General features: G+C 55.2%; 2 protein-coding genes across 4 annotated transcripts in view; one reads left to right on the plus strand and one right to left on the minus strand.

The window, feature by feature from the left end:
- MACROD1 (mono-ADP ribosylhydrolase 1) overlaps positions 1–21,701 on the minus strand; it is a 174,836-nt gene that overhangs the window by 80,286 nt on the left and 72,849 nt on the right. The gene's annotated exons all lie outside the window — the stretch shown is intronic.
- Positions 1–21,701, plus strand: part of FLRT1 (fibronectin leucine rich transmembrane protein 1) — an 89,739-nt gene that overhangs the window by 43,461 nt on the left and 24,577 nt on the right. For both annotated transcript variants that reach the window (XM_049892324.1, XM_049892325.1), the window contains exon 2: positions 15,781–15,879. The gene's annotated coding sequence lies outside the window, so the exon portion shown is untranslated. The remainder of the gene's footprint in view (positions 1–15,780; positions 15,880–21,701) is intronic.

Consider the following 21,701-nt stretch of genomic DNA (forward strand, 5'->3'; position numbering starts at 1 on the left):
CCCGGAGGCCCAGGGTACCTGGGCTCAGCTCCCCACTTGGAGCAAGCATATTACTGAATGGAATCCCTCCCAAGTTCCTGGGGCTTGGGGTGGAGAAGGCATGGCCACCCCAATGATTTCTGGCCTTGCTTTGGGATCCTGAGCACCCCTCTTTCCAAAGTCAGGGAGATGCCACCTGGAGCCAAAGGGGTCACTCCCATCAAATCAACTGGCTCGTAACCCCAGGTCTGGGTTTTCAAGACCCCTCCTCAGCCACCCATGGGACAGAGGAAGGGTGTGGGACCATGGAGTCTTGGTCTTGGGACAGACCAAGGCTCCCTCGTGGCCCCAGGAAGCACCTCTCTAGGCCCCTTTCTTCTACTCCAAGAAAATAGGGAGGTGAGGTGGAGCCCACAGAGCGGCCTGAAGGATTTGAGGCTACGGAAGCTGAAACAGACTGATCAATACATGCCAGCTGCACCCTCCCTGCTGGCCCAGCCCTCCCCCTGGTTCCCATCACCCGAGTGGACCTGTACATCCCTGGACCACTCCCTGGGCACCATCCAAAGCCTGGCATGTTATATGCACCATTTCTCTCATCCTCATCACTGCCCACTACTGTTCTCCTTTTCCACATGCGGAAACTGAGGCTCCAAGAGGCTAAGTAACTTGCCCAAAGCCACCCAGCTAGTAGGTGGCAGAGGTGGAAGCAGGGTCAAACTGGGGCTTCAACCCTCTGCTTATTGCCCCGGTGTGGGTGGGGGTGATGGATTATTGGCTGAGCCCTCCCCCCTTGCTATCTGAATTCTTGGGATGGCACCAGACCTGAGGGTGTAACAGCTGTCCAGGGGGTAAGATGGGGGGAGGGGAGCAGGGCCAGGGGTGTGGGCCCTTGGATAGAGCAAACACCTGTTGGTTACCCACCCTCTAGCAGCTAGGAAGGCTGAAGCAGGGAGGTGGGGAGAGACTTGGGATGCAGGATCACCTGATTTAGCAAATAAAAACACTGGATACCTAGTTGAGTCTGAATTTCAGATAAACGACCAATACTTTTTTAGTATAAGTATACCCCCATGTGATATTCAGGATATACTAAAAACGATTCCCTTTTCTTTTTTTGATTGAAATGCACACTTAGTTGGATGTCCTGTACTTTTTCTGGCAACCCTACAAGAAGAGCTAGACCCTCCAAGAAAGGGTCCTGGAAGGTAAGAGGCTGTAATGTGGGATGACAGCTCACTTTATAGCTGTGGAAACTGAGGCCCAGAGTAGGCCCGTTACTGGCAGAGTAAGGTGGAACCCAGCCTCTGGGAGCCCATCCCTCCTACCCAGGAGGCCAGGCCTATGCCCTCCACCGTGACAGCTCAGCACAGCCACCCCCTGTGGCCCCTCTGCCCAGCCCCGCCGCTCTCCCCCTCTCCTCCTCCCCCCTCCACCATCCCGCCACCCCTCTCCCTTTCAGGCTCCGGAGCTCATCAGCTTGGGGCTAAGACTTTCTCACGTGGAAGGGATAGGCTTGGAGTGAATTTTCACAGCTGGGTTACCACCTCCTAAAAATAGGGCTGAGTGATGGATGGGAGCTGTCTCCAGGCCTTCCAGCCATGGGGAGGGAGCAGTGGGGGAGGGGAGGGGGGAAGGGAACAGCAGACCCCAGCCCAGCATTCTCAGCCCCAGGGTAACCTCCACCCCCCTGAAGCCCTCTGGCTGATAGGGGAGAGACTGCTCTCCCTTAGGTTTTCCTATTTGGGTTAGAGCCTCCCAGAGGAGCCGTCTGGGCAGCAGCAGCCACTGGGGTGGCTGAGTGATTCGTCTGCCCAGTAGGTACCCCTGCAGGGCTGGGGAACTGTTCGCATGGGGTGGGGTCAAAAGGGCAACACCACCCCTCAGGAACAGGCCTGGGGCAGGGGTGTCTGGGAGTGGAGGACCTGCCACTGGTGCTGCCCTGCTCTGCCCCCTCCATAGCTGTGTCCCTTTCTCAGGTTTTTTCCTGCTTTTTGGTTTCTAAAGACCCCTCAGCCTGGCCTCAGATCCAGGCGCTGACAGGCATCCGTGGAGCCATGGCTGACTTTCAGCTGCAGACGGGGGCTTGCAGCGCGGGTCTCCTTCAGTCCCAACACACAGACACACACTCAGCTCAGGCACACAACTGACGGATGTGAAAGCACTGAGCAACACACTGATGAACAGACAATGAAGGACACACAGACATGCTGATGTACAAACACTGACAGACGCTCAGCACAGATACACAGACACTCAGCACAGACACACAGACACATACACAGACAGACACAACTGAGAGATGCACAAACACTGAGGGACACGCCGAATACATAGACACTGATGGATACACAGACACACCGATGTACACAAGACATACATACTGACAACACACTCACAGACAGGCACACCGCACGCATCCATGGCACTAACAGTTATGTATGGCCCTGAGTTGGGGAGGGGGCGGGTGTCACCTCCCATCACAGCGAGTCACTGGGTGTTGGGCTGCCAGAGTGGAGGGAAGCCCCAGGCCACAGCGGGCCAAGGTTCCGGCTGGCCAGTCACCTGAGAAGACTGGCTGGGCCACTTGGGCCAGAGGCCTCACTGTGGCTCTGGGTGGCCTGCAGGAGCCCAGTGCCCTGGAAATGGTGCAGCAGAGTGTGTGTTCACGTTTCTTAGACCTTCCAGAGGTTGTATCCTCAATTGGCTGAGTCTTGATGGGCCCTCTGACCACTCTGGCCTCCTTTCCCTAGCCCCTTCCTCAGCTGGGGTCCCGGGGCTCTCCTCAGGCCCCAGGCCTGGCGTCAGTGTGTGGGGGGGTGGGGGTGCCACAAGCTTGCCCCTCCCCACTACAGTCATCCCTGTCCCTTACCGGGTGTCCACCTGGACATGTAGGTGCTGGGAGACAGCGGAGAGCAGAGTAGGCAGGGCCCATTGTCATCCCACACTTCCTCCACCTAACCCGCCTTGGTGCCCAGCCCAAAGACACAGAAAAGCAGCCGCGCCCTTGCGCAGAAGGCTGATGAGATGGGCATGCCTTGGCCTCCTGGCTGGCCTAGCCCCGCCGCCCAGCCCCGTCTGAGTCTGAGGGCTGCTGTCAGGGGTGAGGCAGCCGTGGAATTACAATATTAAATGCACTGCACCGAAACATGGCTTCAAACCAATTACGCCAGGAAACAAGAGGAGCCGCTTAGGCTAATCTGGTTATTCCGCCCCGGCCTCCCCTTCACAGCCTCAGAGGGATCCCTGGGCGGGTGGCTGTCTGGGTGGGCAGGAGGCAGGATGTGAGCCTGCCCTGTGCCCTGTGGGTCTCATGGCAGGAGTGGCCCAGCGGCCGCAGGACCGAGAGCTGTCTCCAGCACACAGCCACTGCACGCAGCTCCAGCTGGCAGGGAAGCCATTCAGGAGCCTGTTCTGGGCAGGGGGATGAGCAGGGAGAGGCCTGGGGCTCTGCCCTCAGAGGGGGAAACAGGCCACAAGTAGTTCCAAACCATCATTTCAGATGGGGCGGTGCTGGGAAGAACAGAAAGCTGGGTGATGGAGAAAGGGGGTGCTTAGGGGGAGTGACATTGGACCAGAGGCCAGCATGGCAACAGGGAGCCACTGTGGGAGAGCTTCGGGGCAGAAGGGAACAGCAGAGGTTGTTGCGGCAGAGGGAACAGCAAGCATGAACACAGAAGGGGAGGGATTTAGCAGGTCCCAGAACACAGAGAAAGGAGCGCTGGTGACACAGTGGCTAAGCGCTCCTCTGCTAACCAAAAGGTCGGTGGTTCAAATCCACCAGCCGGTCCAAGGTGCAGTCTGTTTCCATAAAGATTATAGCCTTGGAAACCGTATGGGGCAGTTCTACTCTGTCCTATAGGGTCGCTATGGGTCGGAATTGACTCGGTGGCGAGGGGTTTTAGTTTAGGACACAGACGAAAGTATGCAGTTCAAGGGTGGTGAGCCTCTTGGAGCCTTAGGTTTTTTTTTTTTTTTTTTTGGAACTTAGTTCAATTAATTTTTTTTTTTTGAGATATAATCCACGTATCATAAAATGCACCCTTTGAAAGTGTGGAATCCAGTGGTTTTTCGTATATTCACAAGGTTATGCAACCATTACTACTGTCTAATTCCAGAACACTTTCATTATGCCAAAAAGAAGCCTCAGTATTCTCACAATTAAAAAAACAAATGTTAAAAAAAAAAAAAAAAGGAAGCAGCCTCAGGTTTGTCATCCGTAAAATGGGGACAAGAAGAAGTACCTGAGTTAATGGCAGGTGGTGAGGTTAGAAGGCAGCCCGTGTAGTACCTGGGTGTCGTAGGTGTTGAGCAAGGGGCAGTCACATTTATGATGCTGATAATGCTGCCCTTTCCCATGTCCCCATCTGCACCCTTCCCTGTGGAACGTCCCTTCTCTGCGTGCCCACTACTCAGACCTACACTCCCGAGGCCTACTCAGAACTGGAAGCAGAAAACAGAAAGCAGGAGAGAATGTGGAGGCAAAAGTGGGGAGCCCTCTAGGTGGATCCTAGCACTGCATTCAAAGCCTAGGGGGGTCAGAGAGGACCCTTGTGGCCCCCGGGCCTGTAGTGGCTCCAGAACTCAGACCAGGCAGGGGAAGGGGGCTCCTGCAGTTCCCAGCGGGTGTCAGCATGCAGCTGGCACTGAGGACTCAGGCTGAGGGAGCTCTTGTGGGGATCCCTGACTCCCCTGAAGTCCCACAACCAAACAACCAACCGATCCAGTTGCCACTGAGTCAATTATGACTCATGGTGATCCCACACCATTACATCAGAATTACGTGACGTTATCAGTCTATTTAATGAAAGGGCCCTCTGCCATCTTCCCACCTCCCCAAAAAGGCTCTACTTTTAATGATTTTTAAACATCGGGCACACTAGGGGACACTAGGGGACAGCTCAACACCGTGGTCCTGGAGCCTGCCCAGCTGTGACCCTCCTCCCGGGCGTGGCAGACTGCCAGCAATGGCCCAGGGGCTGTCTTTGAGGGGATCTGCATGGTGATGATAGGGTCCCTGAGCATTGCTATAACCCCTAAACCACACACACCTGGGTACTGTCAGAGCTGGCAGCTGCAGTCACAGGCCAAGGAAGGGAAGAGCAAGGTGGGTGAAAGAGAACCGTTGTCAGCACCATAAATGCTGCCTCACTTGAACCGAACAGGTAAGGGCGTGGCTAGAGCCTGTCTCCTGCTGGAGAGTTGGCTGCATGACACCCTCAGCCTCAAGCCCTGAATGGAGCTGGTTGGGGCTCTCTCCCCGCTGCCTCCTCTTCAAACCCTAAGCAGCCTGGAGAAGCACAGAACGATTCTCCCCAATTCACAGATGTGAAGACTGAGGCCACTCAGAGGTGGAACTGGGGACTTGTGGAGCCCTGCACCCCAGCTGCCGCCAGCAGCTTCTAGTGCCCATCTCCACCCTGTTGTGTTTTAAATGGACTTGCAGTCCCCAAGCTATGTCAATAAATCAGCCATTTACTGAGCAGAGCCTGGCTCCCAGAACAGGACCAAACCAAGTGTGAGCTCCCATGTCCTGGGAAGTGGGCGGGAATTTCTGCCCGGGTCCGGATGCCCAGAGCAGCCTGCAGCCTTGTGGAGGGGGGGTGGGAGGGTGAGGGGGTGGGGGGTAGGGCTTTGCCCTTCCCCCCAGGCCCTTTGTGGCCTGGAACCCTCCTGGAGGGAAGCAGAAGCAAGCTAGCAAGTCCAGGAACATCTGTTAAACGTTAAAGATTGACTCTTGGCTGGCCACGCTGGGCTCACGACTATGTGGAGAGCCCTGGGAGGGGAGAGCAAGGGATGTGAGGGGAGGAGGAATGGGAACCACTAAGGAGAGAGGGGGGCTGTGACCCTGGCTGGAGCAAGACATGAGTGTGCGGCCCTAAATGTCCAGGCCACACTCAGGGCAGGCTGAGAAGTCCCCCTGGAGGAGGTGATGGGGAGGGGCTTGTGGGCCCCAGCAGCTGGGGGCTGGGCCAAGGGACCATGGGGCCAGGTTGGGCCCAGATCTGGTCCTGGGGGGATGAAACGAAATTGGGGGCTAGGCAGTAGTGGCCCTGAGAGTCGAAACCCAAGATGAAGTGGGTTCAGATTCGCAGTGAGGCTTGGGGCAAGGGGCTGAAGGCTCCACTCCTGGGAGCAGACACCAGGTGGGTCAGTGGGGTTCCCCATCTGGAACCCCAGGCCCATGCTTCAGGGAAAATGGGAGCAAGGCTCTGGGCCCTCGTGGGGCAGGTGGGATGGTGGGGTGTCACCGCCATGTGCCCCTCTGAGAGGAGTCTGGGAGACTCCTCAACCTTGGCATCCAAGAAGGTTGCGAGCCTCCCCAGGCCTGCCCGTGTCAGGTCTGGAGGACACCAGGACACCTGCCCTTATATTTCACGAGGATACGGCAGGTGCCAACTTCACCCCAATGCCAACTTCCCCTTCCGCCCGTCTCTGTTCTCTCTGTTCTTGCTTTATCTACCTTCCCTCCTCATCACAGTAGCTGCTGTGTGCTGGGCACCTCCTGTTGCCCAGCTCAGTCTTTCCTCAGTCATCCTGTTAACTGAGGCCCATCATCCCAATTTAACAGGTGAGGAAACCAAGGCTCAGAAAGGTGAAGGGACGTAGGCACGTAACTGAAGAGGGGCTTTGAACCCAAGCCCATTGGCTTCAGAGACTGAGTTTTCCCAGCCTACATGCTCCGCCTCTTGATCCTCTGGTATTATGCTGAATTTCCTTAAGCTGCCGCAAATCCTTTAGGGAACGAGGTGGGAATAAATAAATAAATACATAAGTAAATAATGAGAGGCTGCAGCAAGATGCTGACACCGGGTCAGAGCTGAGACCTGGGTCTCCACATGGGAGACAGCATGGACAGGGCTCTTTCTGGACCCTTCTGCTAATGGGCGGGGGCTCTGGAGTACCCCAGCCCCCATTCCCGAGGTCAAGGGTGAGTCAGCAGGGGCTGACATTGCTGGACCTGCCAGGGTGGGGCTGGAGGGCACTGGGCGGGGGGGGGGCTGGATGATTGTGAGCATTGTGGCAGCGGGGGGAGCCTCACTGGCAGGGGCTGGTGCGGGCCCGGCAGATGCGGGGCTCGGCAGATGCGGGATGTTGCTCACCATGCGCCCACTCTGAGGAGCTGAGACCCCTGCTGCTCCCTCTACAATGCAAATATGTTGACACATTAATCCCTCCACCCTCGTGAGCACACTGGGAGGATTAGCTCAGCACTTGCAAGGGACACAGCTGAGTTGCCACTCCAGAGGACGCAGGGCCCACCGGCCTCAACCAGACGGAGGATGGGATGGCTGGTGCAGTTGTGGAGGCTGAGTCTAGGCTCCTAGACCCCAGGGGTCAGAAAGAGGGACTCCGCTTTCCCTGGTGGTGATTAAAGGGCCAAACAGACCCCCAAAGGGGAGGTGAAGGGTCCCAGGGGTGCCCTGTCCCCACTTGACACCTCTGCCCCAGCTCTGTGCCAGGGCACTGGACATCCCCGGCTAAGGTCCAGCGTTACCCAGAGCTGGCCACCCCTCGACCTTCAATTCAGACCAGCCCTGAGGCACTGCTATGGGTGGTGGGTAGAGTCTCATATACGTGATCCGTGCTGGGTCCAGGCCTATCTTTTACTGGTCCCTTTTTTTGGAGGCTGGGCTTGTGGTAAGGCCAAGGTGCAGGGTTCACAGCTTGTCCCTCCCCATCCCGTGTGCAAGTGTGTGAGCGCACATGTATGTACGTGTGTGTGCAGGTGTGTGCATGTGCACATTGTGAGGATATGTGCACGTGTGTGAATGGAGATGTACATGTGCATGTGTGAGGCAGTATGCATGTAAGTATATGTGCACATGTGTATGTGTGCAGTAGTGCACATGCATGTACAAGTTGTGTGTGTGCAGGTATGTATGAGCATGTATGAGGTGTGTGTATGGGTGTATATGTGCAGGTACGTGCAATGTATGGAGGTGTACATGTGTGTGTATGCGGTTGTGTTGGGGGTATATATGTGCAGGTATGTGTGCATACATGTGTATGCAGGTGTACATGTACATGTATGAGGTTGTGTGTGTACGGGTGTGTATGTGCATGTGTGTACACAGGTGTGTATGCAGGTGTATAGGGCAGGTATATGTGCATGTGTGTACACATGTGCATATGCAGGTGTACCTGTGTGCATGAGCACTCTCTTGTGCCTCCCCTCAGCCTCCTCCCCCAGGCCCAGGGCAGAGCAGTGACAGAGACTCAGCCTCCAAAGGTGACAGCTATTTCTGGGCCTGGATTCCTGCCAGTGGCAGCATGGGCATGTGTGCGCGTGCGCATGAGTGCTGGGTGGGGGCTCCTGTCCCCCAGCCACAGGGCCCCTAGCACCTGCTGCCCTCTTTGTCCCTGCCTGAGCTGCACAGCTCCCTGTGTCCCTTCCTTGGACAGGAGCTGTGCACGCAGCAGAGAAGTCACAGGCGCAGTGGGAACAATGTGGGCTCTGGGCTCCAGGCGGCTGGACTCAGGTCATCCCTACTGACCCACTGCAGGCCTTGGGCAGTTTCTTTACCTCTGAGCCCCACTCTGCCCACTCAGGAGAGCAGCCAGAAGGGACCAGCCTGTGGTACTGGTATGAGAACAGTGATGGTGACTCAGATGGCGGGATCTGCCAGGAGGAAGCAGGGCCATGCCATGTGCTCGTATCGCTACAGCTCAGCCTTAGCCCCCCGACCCCAGGCTTTGGGGACCCCACGGTTGGTCCTCATCCAGTTAGCCCCAGGGTGCACAACCCAAAAGCTGCATCCACAGATTCAAATAGGTGATGCCCTGAACCAGGTGGGCAGCAAGACCATCAGATTATTGGGGAGTCCCAGGAACTGCATGTAGATCAAAGGGTACTCCCCAACTCTTTGAATCCCGTTCCCTGTCTATAAGCCTCAGCACTGCCTTCCTGACAGTAAGGGTTTCTGTTTTCAAGTGGGGGCCACAGCAGGGGCCGTCAAGTTGATTCCAACTCATAGCAACCCTACAACCCTACAGGACAGAGTAAACTGCACCATAGGGTTTCCAAGGCTGTAATCTTTATGGATGCAGACTGCCACATCTTTCTCCCAAGAGTAGCTGGTAGGTTAGCAGCTGAGCACTTAACCACTGCACCACCAGGGCTCCTCTTTCTAACCCTTTATACTCATTAAGTTGTTTAATAACTGAAGGTCTTATTGTCCCTGTGCCATGCAATGGATAGCTTTTATACGGCCTTTCTAGTCATGGTCTTGCAATTCTCACCAAATGATTAGCAGGGACTATGCAAATAAGGGAAACCCTGGTGGCATAGTGGTTAAGTGCTACGGCTGCTAACCAAAAGGTCGGCAGTTCGAATCTACCAGGCGCTCTTTGGAAACCCTATGGGACAGTTCTACCCTGTCCTATAGAGTCGCTATGAGTCAGAATTTACTCAACGGCAATGGGTTTGGTTTTCTGGTTTATGCAAATAAGTGGTTGTGGCCCACCAAGGGGATTAGACAGCTTGCCAATAAGGCAAATAAGGTGCATGGCACCCTTGTGGGGGTGGGACCATGCAAACAAGGTGTATGGAACACTAACAAGGGGATTGGTTAGTTTCACAGTCCACTAGGCTTAAAAGAGAGCCAACCCCAGAGCAGGGGGTGGGGGGGGCCTCACTACCACCAGAAAGAAGAGCTGGGAGTGGAGTGGATCCTTTGGACCCAGGGTCCCTGCACTGAGAACCTCCTAGACCCAGGAGACAGACAGAGCTGTAATACTGGAGATGGCGAAGCAGTAGCAGAGAAGCGGCAGCAGCAGAGGCAGCAGAACCAGGAGACCAGCACGAGCAGGCTTTCTGGCCCACAGAGCAAGGAGGCTATAGTGCGTGTTTTGATCCATGAAATGAGAGAGCTGAGCATCTTTGGGCAGGAGGCTTCCTGGCAGAGTGGGGTACCTCCAGGCACTTGGCAGAGCTTGGATCCCCAACCTGCAGAACCAGAGAGCTGAGTGCCTTTGGGCCAAGGCTTCCTGGTGGAGTGGGGTGCCTCCAGGCACTTGTTGGCAGAGCTAAAGAGCTTTGTAACACTTGCTTGAGCAGGGCAGAGGCCAGGCCAAGAGGCTGAGAGCCAGAGAGAGGCGTGCCTGTGGAGATGGCTGAGAAGAGGCTATCCTGATGGAAGAACAGTAGGTGTACTGAGCATTCCTGAACCTGAATTGTAATCTGTTACTTCCCTAATAAATTCCGTAACTGCGAGTATGGTCTGTGAGTTCTGTGTGGCCATTGCAACAAATTACTGAACGCAGCAGAGAAGGAGAGAGTGCCATGGGCGGGGTGGCTCGCATCAGAATTGGTAAAAAGGTTGGACAGAGGAGATATGTCTGACCTGTGCCTTATAAGAATCAGCTTTGGGCTATTGATGATAAAGATTTCCCTCTCCCTCATGAAGTTACACGAGAGGCTGGACAACAATGCCGCCACGCCATTTTTACACCCCATTTTATAGATGAGGAAACTGTAGCTCAGAGAGGTACAGTCACCTGCCCAAGGTCCCCTGGCATATCACTGGGACTCAAACCCAAGCAGTAAGGCCCCTAGGAGGATCAGGGGTTTGGGAGGCAGGCAAGGGCATGGGGACAGGGGCAGCTAAGAAGGGTGCATGGTGGTTAGGGGTGGGGTGCCCAGGGCTGCTCTTCCCCAGTAAGAGGGGCTGGTACACTTAGCAGGGTGCCTGTGACCGTGGTGCTGCCCCTGGGCAGTGCAGGGAGGCCCTGGCCAAGGCAGTTCCCACTAAAGCCGATCTGTCCGGTTCAATTTAGAGCTGAAGTGCAAACAAGGCTCAGTGCCCCACTACTCCTGCCCCAAATCGAATTTGGTGCTATGATTTCTTAGTGGGTGGCGGGCGGCCTTCCGGGGAGGGAGGTAAGGTGGGAGGAGGTTGGCACAGGGGCCAGACCCACGGTGGGCAGGCGGTGGGAGCTACTGGGAAGCAACCATTTGTCTGAGGCAGCCAGCTCAGCTGGCCGGGATCTTCCACCCAAATTAAATTTTAACCCAGCTCATAAATCTTCTACAAGTCCCTCCTTGCCTCCTGCAGGGCCCACCACAAGCCGGCCTGCCAGCCACACGGCAGCCTCGTCCATACGCGGCTGTGTGGGGCTGTGGGGTGGCCGGGCCTGCCTGGGGAGTTGGCACAGAAATGACCCAGTCTCCCTCAGACAGGCCAGGCCTGAAGGCCCCTGGGGCTGGCAAAGGCCCAGCCTGGCTGTCCCAAGCAGAAGCTCAGTGTTGTCAGGGGGCCAGTGGTCCACAACTAAGGCCAGGGCTCTGCTGTCTGAAAGGCCTGGACTCAAATCCCAGCCCCTCCAAGCCAGGCCAACTGAGGTCATTTCCCAACTTCTCTGGGTCTCAGTTTCCTCAGCTTCGCAGTGGGGGAAAAACAGTGCCCCCCAACCAGTACTGAAGGAAGAAGTCCAAGCTGCACCAAAGGCACTGGCAAAAAACGAGGCTCCAGGAACTGACGGAATACCAACTGAGATGTTTCAATAAAGGGACGCAACGCTGGAAGCCCTAACTCGTCTATGCCAAGAAACGTGGAAGACAGCTACCTGGCCAGCCGACTGGAAGAGATCCATATTTGTGCCCGTTCCAAAGAAAGGTGATCCAACAGTATGCAGAAATTATCGAACGATACCATTAATATCACATACAAGTAAAATTTTGCTGAAGATAATTCAAAAGCGGTTGCAGCAGTACATAGACAGGGAACTGCCAGAAATTCCAGCCAGATTCCATTCAGAAGAGGACACGGAATGAGCGATATCATTGCTGATGTCAGATGGATCTTTGCTGAAAGCAAAGAATACCAGAAGGATAGTTACCTGTGTTTTATTAACAACGCAAAGGCATTCGACTGTGTGGATCATAACAAATTATGGATAACACTGGGAAGAAAAGGAATACCAGAACACTTAATTGTGCTCATGAGGACCCTGTACATAAACCAAGAGGCAGTCATTTAAACAGAACAGGGGAATACTGAGTGGTTTAAAGTCAGAAATGGTGAGCGTCAAGGTTGTATCCTCTCACCCTACTTATTCAGTCTGTATGCTGAGCAACTAATTCGAGAAGCTGGACTATATGAAGAAGAATGTGGCATCAGGATTGGAGGGAGACTCATTAACAACCTGTGATACACAGATGACACAATCTTGCTTGCTGAAAGTGAAGAGGACTTGATCAAAGACTACAGCCTTCAGTATGGATTACATCTCAACATAAAACAAAAATCTTCACTACTGGACCAATAAGCAACATCATGATAAATGGAGAAAATATTGAAGTTGTCTAGGATCTCATTTTACTTGGATCCACAATCAACGCTTAGAAGCAGCAGTCAAGAAATCAAACGACATATTGCATTGAGCAAATCTGCTGCAAAAGACCTCTTTCAAGTGTTAAAAAGCAAAGATGTCTCTTTGAGTATCCAAGCCATGGTATTTTCAATCATCTCACATATGCATGTGAAAGCTGGACAATGAAAAAGGAAGACCGAAGAATTGATGCCTTTGAATTATGGTGTTGGCAGAGAATACTGACTGTACCATGGACTTCCAGAAGAACAAACAAATCTGTCTTGGAAGAAGTACAGTGGGAATGCTCCTTAGAAGTGAGGATGACGCAACTTCGTCTCACATACTTTGGACAGGAGAAGGGCAGCATACTTGGTAAAGTAGAGGGCCAGCGAAAAAGTGGAAGACCCTCAACAAGATGGACTGACGCAGTGGCTGCAACAATGGGCATAGCAGCCACTGTGAGGATGGCCCAGGACCTGGCAGTGTTTCTTTCTGTTGCTGAGTCAGAACCGACTTCAGGGTACCTAACAACAGCCCCCCACCGGGTGTAGGGAGGAACAGGGAGATGTAAGGGGCTGTTCCCAGGTGCCATCACCATTCCTGCCCCAAGGTTGAGGGCCCCTTCCTACCCTGCACCCCTTGCCCCAGCAGACAGCCTTGCTAGACCTTGGGGAGGAGTGGGTGTGGGGGCACGAGTCACAGCCCCTGGGGAGGAGCAGGGGAGGGGTCTGTGATGCTTGCTGTGGCTGCTCCACCCTCCTCCTGCCAGAGCACGGCGGGGGGGGGGGGGGGGGAGGGGGGGTGGGCCTAGGTGTGGTGTGCTTGATAGGGTGTGACGTGAGACAGTCTGTGCTGGGAGGGTGGACTGGGCCAGGCCAGGGCCTAGGCACTCATCCCCAGGGTGGGGTTGGGGGTGGCCCAAACCAAAACCAAACACATTGCTATCAAGTCAATTCCAACTTATGGCAACCCCATGTGCTTCAGAGTAGAACTGTGTTCCGTAGGGTTTTCAAGGCTGTGACCTTTTAGGAGCAGATCACCAGGCCTTTCTTCTGAGGTAGCTCTGAGCGGGTTCAAACCACCAACCTTTTAGTAGTCAAGCAATTAACTGTTTGCGCCACCCAGGAACTCCAATGAGTGGCACTAGGTACCACTCTGAGACCAGGGCTGAACTCAGCAATGTGAGCCCCTACAGTTGGGTTGGGGGAGGAAGACATTTGGCCAAGAGATCCACCTTTCCCAGCCCCCCCATGCAGAGTCTGCAGGAGGTTTCCTTTACATGTTTATTTGCCATTTTATTGTGGTATAAGGTACATGGGCTCGTTGGCCCCCTCCCAGACAACACTCTCCTCAAACAATACCTCCCCCTGAGCTTTATACTGGCAAATCCAGTCAGGTCCCTCCTGTCTCCCCACTGCCCTCAGGACACAGTTCAAAGCTGACAGCCCCAGCCTACCACCTGCCCACGCTGGGCATCTCTTAGTACCTCGGAAATGCCAGCCTCTCCCTGCCTCTGGGCCTTTGCACATGCTGTTCCCTCTGTTCCACACGCTTTTCCCCTCTCCCTGCAACCCCACTTTTGCCTGGCTAACTCCCACTCATGCTTCAGGTGTCATATTGTACGTGTTCAATGCATGTCTAAGGGAGGGACAAAAGGAAGGGAAAGGGGGAGATGATCATGCCTAGTGTACAGATGACAACACTGAGATGGTCTGTGACACAGCCAAGATACCTCAGGCAGTCAGTGGTAGAGGGGGGGCTTGAACCCTGGTCCTCCCTCTCCCCCACCAACTTGTGACTTCTGCAGGCGGAGCCAGGGCTGGGGTTGCGGGGAGGGCCTCACAGCCCTCCCGACAACCCACTTGGATCCCAGAGGGGCCTTCTGGCAGGAGTTGACACTGTCTGCTCTCCTCCTAGATGGCAGGGGTACAGAGAGGAAAACTGCAAGATGCCCTCTCCCCTGGCTTTCGGACCCCCCCATCTCCTGGCAGACACCTGCCTGGAACAGTTCCTATCACAGGTCCCCAGCCCACCCCAGATCGCTCCCTACCAGTGCTTCACAACCCCCAAACCTGCCCTCAGGCCCACTGGAGCCCTCTCTACTGGCCTTTACACAGTGAACAGCCACTGCCACCTCCTCCCCGGGCACCTGCCATGGTGATCTACACCCCCCAAATGCGTGTTTGTGCTCTGCCAGCAGCACACAGTTAACGTCCCCACCGGTAAACAATGCGGGGCCATATTTCACCTGCACCCAAATGTGGACCACAAAGGCGTTAAAATAAACGATAGCACAAGTAAGTGAGGCTGGGGTTTGCAAAGCGTACTTTGCAGGCCTGGAAGCCTGTGCAGCCCCACCTTCCTCTCCCTGGGGCCCCAGGGCCCCCAGTGCAAAGAGGGGGCCCTCTAGAAGGAAAGGGGTGACAAGAACCTACTCCTGTCCCCTCAGCCCCATAGCCAAATGGGGGATGACATCCTGCCCAGGAGGGAAAACGGGGCAGGATGTGGGTAGGGAGGCACCCCATCGCTGGCTCACCACCCAGACCCCCCCCCCACACCTGGGCTGTGGGTCTCGATCCAGACACCTGCACAGGTACTGCCAGCCCATCTGGTTACCTGGACGCTATCCTGCTCACCCTGACCACAGGCCAGCCTCCCCAGGGCTCTTGGTCAGGACTGTGAGGGAGGGCCTAGGCTGAAGGAGGGGACTCCAGGTACTTGGGTCCCACAGAGAAAGCCATGTCACTAGGGACTAGATTGGACAGGGGTCACCACCCCTAGCTGGAGCTCTGTTGTGAGGTCAATGGAGGGAGGCCTGGGCTGGGAGGCAGGGGCCTGGGTCCCAGGCTGCCCGGTGCTGCCACAGCTGCCCCTAGGTGACCACGGCTGCAGTATGGCCACCACCTCAGCCACCCCTGCAGAGGGCATGGGCCACCATCATGTCTTAGTCATGTTTGTTCTCCTAGGACTGGAACTTTCCCTCTACCCTCTGTGGGAATTATCTGTTAGATGTCTGTGCCCCATGAGGCCACATACTCCCGAGGGCAGGGCCTCCCACCCCATTCATCCAGGGTGGGGCCACCACAGGCATGACTGGAGCCTGGCCTGGGCCACCTTCTCGGCGCATACAGTGGTCCAGGGACACTTTCCTCAGGGCTGTGTCAGGGACGAGGGCTGGTGGGCAGGGGGGTAAGGGCTCAGCCTCATTTCTGGGGCAAGAGGTGAGGCAGGGAGGTGGCCCTCCAGAACTGGCCTAGACTCAGAGGGCCAGGGAGGATCTTGCCCGAGGTCACCCAGCCTACTGTGGCTGGTGCTGGGGCTTTGGACTCATCCTGAGAGGAGGTGAAATGGAAACACCCTCGGGTGGTGGGGACCCTGGGTGGGGCAGAGGGCAGTGGAGAGGGAAGGCCCTGGTGAGACTGGCAGGTCCCCCATTAGTGCTGCCCTCAGTCTGCCTCTCTTACCTCCTCCCCTTGCTCTTTCCAGCCCCTGCTTTAGGGCCCCAGAGACGCTGCTACTCAGAACGTGCTGACCAAAAATAAAGTTGAGCCACCTGGGGACTTGGAGCAGCCTGATCTCCTCCAGGTGAGTTGATAAAAGTCACTGCCTGCCCTGGGAGGGACCAGGTGGGGGCCCTGGGGAGCTGTAGCCAGGAGACGGAGGGGCCATGTGTCACACGCACAGCTCAGCTGTCAGGGAGAAGGGGACAGAACTTCAGAGAGGAGAGCCCAGGTTCAGCCCAGTTCTGAGGCCCTAAAACCTCGAATGTGACTGTTTTTGGGGTCTCGGGTTCCTCGCCTGTGAAATGGAGGCATGAGCCCTCCCAAGCCCCAGCCAACGAGGCAGTGGGCCCGCGTACACACCAGGTGCTCAATAAATGCTGCCCTCGTCTGCCCCCCACTCACCTGGGAGGAAAGCAACAGGGTGACCTAGCCCCCTCACTCTCCTGGGGCACAGCGTCAGGGCCCCTCCCACCCTGGGAGATCTCAGCACAGCCTCCCAATTTCCAGGTGCAGTCCCCAGCCCCCCTGGAACCCTGCACCCCATCCCAGCACCCCTCTCATGTGGATGCCTTGTCTGACCTCCTGCACAAAGCACAGTTCTCGTTTCCCCCAAACTTTCAGGCCTGGAACCCGGCACCCTGCCCTGTGCACTGGGAGCCCCGTGCTCACAGCTCCCCAGGGCTCCACCTTTCCCTGTCCTTGTGGCTCAGGGCACACAGCACTTTACAGTTCGTCTCGCCACCTTGGCCAGATCTCTCCTCCCCTTTGGTTTCAGTTTTTCCTTCAGCACAGACTTGGAGCCAGGCTACCCTTACCAGCTGTATGACCCAGGGCAAGTCACTTAACTTCTCTAGGCCTTAGTTGTCTCATCTGTGAAATGGGGACAATATGCTTCCTCACTGGGTTGTCAGGAGCATGAAATGAGTGGATGCGGATGGTAAAAGACTCAGGACACTGCCCACACATAGTAGGCTCTAGGTAGGTGGCAGCCAGTGTTCTGTCACTATTTGGCAGGGGCACCAGGCAGGATGGAAGTGGGAATTGGAGCGTATTGAAGGGACTGTGCACAGTCATGGGCGGGACTCTCAGGGAGGGTGCTGCTCCCTGGGCTGGCAACAGCGGGGAGCGGTTACACACAGGCTTAACAGGGGAGGCAGCGGTTACCGGACCCAGAGAGAGTAGCTGTAGCTATCGAGTGGGTCACTCAACAAGGGGGATGCATCGGGGGAGTCCACACCCCCCCAGATCTCCTCCCTCCCTCTCCCATGGTCGAACCCCAAGGGAGTCAGAGGCTCAGGAGCCATGTGATGACTAGAAGCCCCCAGGGGCACAAAGCCAGCCAGAGAGGATCTGCTGGGCGTGGGGAGGGCAGCCAGCCGGCAGGATACGAGAAGGGCGTACACGATTGCTCAGAGTTCGGGGGGGATTTGGGCCAGACGCAGCCTGCTGATGATAAAGGGAGTGGCATTTCACAGTAGTTAGATGGCGCAAACGTTTAAACACTTGTCTACTAGGTTGGCAGTTTGAGTCCACCCAGAGGCACCTCAGAAGAAAGACCTGGCAATCTACTTCCAAAGGGTTGCAGACACTGAAAGCCCTATGGAGTACAGTTCTACCTTGACACACATGGGGTCACCATGAGTTGGAGTCAACTGGATGGCAACTGGTGTTTTTTTTTTTTTTTTAAGGAGCATGCACAGGCTTTGGGGTCAGAAGGAGCAGGGTCCCTATCTTATCTGCCAGTTACCAGCTGTGAGACTGGGACAGGTTGACCCTCTGTCCCCACTTGCCTAAGACTAAGGGTTTTCCTAGGACTAAAACCGTTAAAGTCCTGGGCAAACCAGGGCCTGTGAGTCACCCTTGACCTGGGGCAAGGTACTTAACGTCTCTGAGCCTCAGTTTCCTCATCTGTAACATGGAGAAGGAGTCGCCTATCTGGTGGAGTTGGAATTCCACACAGGTGTGGCATGTTGGGCTTCCACCTGCCTCCTCCAAGCTGTTCATTCCAGCCTTAACAACTGCCTCATCGACAGCCACACGTTTTTGAAAATGGTTAAAAAGATGTCACTTTGGGAGAATGTTCTCTGAACAAGTGACCACTCTCCAACCGAGTCCTGGCTGCACATCTGGCCTGAAGTGAGATGATGTCTTAAGAGGACCCAGCCCAGGGCCTGGTACAAAGCAGGCGCTCCTGAGTACAATATGATGATTCCATGATAAAGGCAATGCAGACAAGTGGCCACTCACACCCAGGTACATACAGGGCTTAGGGGAGGGGCAGGAAAAGGGCCCCTCACTCAGGTCTCTGTAACCACTCTTGGTGGCCTTGCCATTGCAGAAAGGATGAGGAAGCTCTGATGTCCGAGTCAAGACCCAGCTCTGCCCTGTGTGACCTTGGGCGGGGCACTTAACCTCTCTGACCCTCAGTTTGCCCCTTTGTAAAGCAAGAGGGTTGAATCAGGGGTGTTTTAACAGTTCTCTCAGCAATTATGATGATACTCTCTGTCCAAGAAACAAAACAGAAGGGAAAAACAATGATGTCTGTGACCAGGATTCAACAGCCCAGCCATCCTAAGCCCAGAACCTTGTAGAAAGGGAACAGGGGGAGGTGAGGATATATACTCATCCCCTTGCCTGACCCCCAGGAGTCTCACTCCCCAAACAGCCTGGGTTCAGAGGGCAGAGGGCAATGGGAAAATCAAGTCAAGCCCAGCAGGGCCGACAGGCTATAGGCAGAGAGCCAGTGCCATCTCCAGGAAGTGGATCTGTGTGGTGTTTTTCTCGTCTGGGAGCCTGATAGTAACAGTTATTTATCATCACGTATCCTAGCAGGTAGGAAAGCCACAAATAAGTAAATACAGGCAGCAGGGCACAATTACTGAGCCTAGTGCTTTATTTCCCCAACTAGTCTCCAGCCTGGGCCGGCACTGGGTCGATAGTAATTTATGATGTGGCCCTCACAGCGAAGAGGGGTGACCAGATGACAACATTTGCCTCTACCCGTCCTCCCTGTACCAGTTCTGCATGCTTGCAGGTGGCTGTGGTGGCAGGAAAGGGCCCAGGGAGAAAGGCCATGTGGTCTAGGTACACCGAGGAGGAAGGAGAAAGTGGGGACCGTGGGCAAGGCCTGGGGCTATGGGGGGCTGGGCATCTGGAGAGGTGGACAGCAGCAGAGTGCTGGGCGGCCCCAGGCCTTGTCTCTGACCACCAACCAGGCCTAGTCGGTCTCTCTGCCAAGAGGTTTAGGGATTCCTTGAGTGGGGTTCTACTGAAGCAGAGCCTGAGGCAGGGATTTGGTGCCTGAGCTCTCAGGAAATGCCAGTAATGGAGGATGTGAACCCAGGGAGGCCAGGGTGTACTTGTGGTGTCGGCCGAGATCTGATCCCTAGGAGACTCTAGAGCATAAACCATACCAGAGTAACGCCCCCGGAGGCAAGGCCCAGCCTCTGGCCTTCCTGCCAGTTAGAGGCCGAGGAGGAGGATATAAGGGATTCTAGGCCACCACTCACAGCCCTGGGTGACATAACGGAGTTCTGGGTGGGGCACTAGCAGCCTCATCCCAAGCTTTGGGCCTGAGGAGCATTTGACAGCATTTACCCTGCTGGGGACCAGCAGGGCGATTTTGGTTTCATAATTTACAAAGCTGGTTTCATCATGTTTCAAGTTCTGTCATGTTTCCTGCCGTTACAATTTCATTTTACCCTCTGCGGACATTAGGATGTTAAACTGGGATGTGCCGTGTGGGGGGGCGGGGGAGAAGGTGGCACCAAGCTAAACTCGGGGGCCCAGGGCCAGGAGCCAAGGAGGAGCCTATGGGGCTTGTGGGCCAGCTGGCGGAAGGGGGTCTGTGAGAGGGAGGGAAGAGAGGGCTTCCCAGGCAACCTGGCCACGGGGAGGGGACGGGGAATGCTGAGGGAGCAGGCATGACTGAGTGTACTTTTTTCACAGGTTATAATAATAATAGCTGACTATATTATGTACTTCAACTGGCCAGGTCTGGTCCTAAGAGCATTCACACTGTACCTCATTTCATCCTGACACACAGAGGGGATTATCCAACTGGCAAGGTAGATCATCTGTAGTGAACAGTTTCACATTTTTTCACCATATCTAAGACTCTGCTTCTAGGTATGGCTGGCATCTGTCTCTCTCCCAGCCCGACAGTACCTTCCTACAGAATCAAAGCCTCTTTTCAAATTTACCATCCCTGACAGGGACGGATGATCCAGTCAGCAAGGGGTAAGCATGGGTTTACTTGTGCTTACTTACTAATCTGTAGCGAGCAGTTTCAAAGATGTGATGACACCCATGTGAAATTGTTCACTGTAGACGATCTGGTAAGCAAGGTAAACACCGTGCTTACCTTGCCTACTGGATAACTGGCCCCTACTGACACAGACCTGTGAAGTTGTTTCCATGATTACTACCCCATTTCATAGATAAGGAATCTATATTTCTTCCTCGAACTGCCCTCCTAACAGTGAGGCTTGTCCACGGTCATTTAGCACTGAAGGGCTCTTGACTGCTCCCACCACTCTTCCTGTGCCCTGGGCCTCCCCCGGGGGCTGCCCCAAAACAGGCTGAGGGCAGTGGGGTCAGGTCCAGCCACTCTGGGTACTCCCAGTTGCACTGTGGACAACGAGGCTACCGCTTCCCTAGCCCTCCCTCCATCCCTACGTGACCCCAGCCCTATCTGGGGAGGTCCCAGGCTCCACTTTCTGACAAGCACTAGGCAGAACCTAATTTGCAAACAAGGGGAGAGGCAGCCTGACTGCCCAGTTATAATTAAGAGGGCTCCCTCCTGCCAGCCTCAAAAACAACCTCCAACTGCACACAGGCCCCCAACTTCCCTGCCCCCATCTGCTGGGGATGCCAGGGCGGCCAGTGTCACGGTACAGTCTCGGGGCAGCCGCCCAGAGAGACGGCTCTGGAAAGAGCTTCAAGGAAGGCTCCAACTTCCACCTACTAATGCTTCCCTTTTTCTTTCTGCCTGGCTCTTAAAAAAAAATTAAACATGGATGGTTTCATCTTGGGAGAATTAGTATTCCAGGCAGGGCTGGGGATGTGATCAGAATGTCAAGGCAGGAGCCACGGAGATGGAAGGAAGGCAAGACGGGGCCCTCGCCTGGCGGGGGTGCTGGGGCGGGGGTAGAGGACTCTGACCCCATAAAGGAGCATAGTGGGGCTCCCAAGGGCCCTGCTTCAAACCTGCTTTGCTGCCATGGGGAAGGTTGATGCCAGGTATGGCCAGAGGGCCCGGCATTAGGTCCAGGATGGGTGGAGGAGAAGATGGGGGCATGTGACCCCAGTACAGCATCCTGCCGTCCATCGGGTCCCTTTCATACTGCCCTTGTTTGCCGAGGGCCTACTGTGTGCCCAGCATGGAGCTAGGACAGGGACGCACCTGTCCCTCTCACCACTGCACGTCTCCAGCACCAGCCCACTGCCTGGAACACAGCAGGCACTTACCAAAGACTGTTTCAACGAATGGGTGAACACCCTATGGTGTTTCCCAAAGCTGAGGAGCACAGGAATCCTGGGAGGTTAACAGGTGTTAGGAAAAACGAAGTCTGACTTTGTTCACTCCAGCAGCTGGTAACCGCTGCTGGAGTGAACACAGCTAAACTGGTATCTTTGCGGTGGCGGGATTTCTGAGGCTTTAGCGTGCTAATGTGCCCTGACGATATCAGCTCCAGCTTGCAGCTCCCCGCCCGCCCGCATGATCTCAGACCTTTAATCCCTGGCCACTTGGGAGTGCACTGAGAGGAGCCAGGAGCGGGTTTGCATCTGGGCTCCACGGTGGACCCACTGTGTGACCTTGGGCCGGCACCTTAATGTTTCTGTTTCCTCAGGTGGAAAATTGAAACGGTAATAATAGTGCCTGCCATGCTGGGTGTTGTGCAG

Source organism: Elephas maximus, chromosome 7, assembly GCF_024166365.1.
Source record: "Elephas maximus indicus isolate mEleMax1 chromosome 7, mEleMax1 primary haplotype, whole genome shotgun sequence".
NCBI lineage: Eukaryota > Metazoa > Chordata > Mammalia > Proboscidea > Elephantidae > Elephas > Elephas maximus.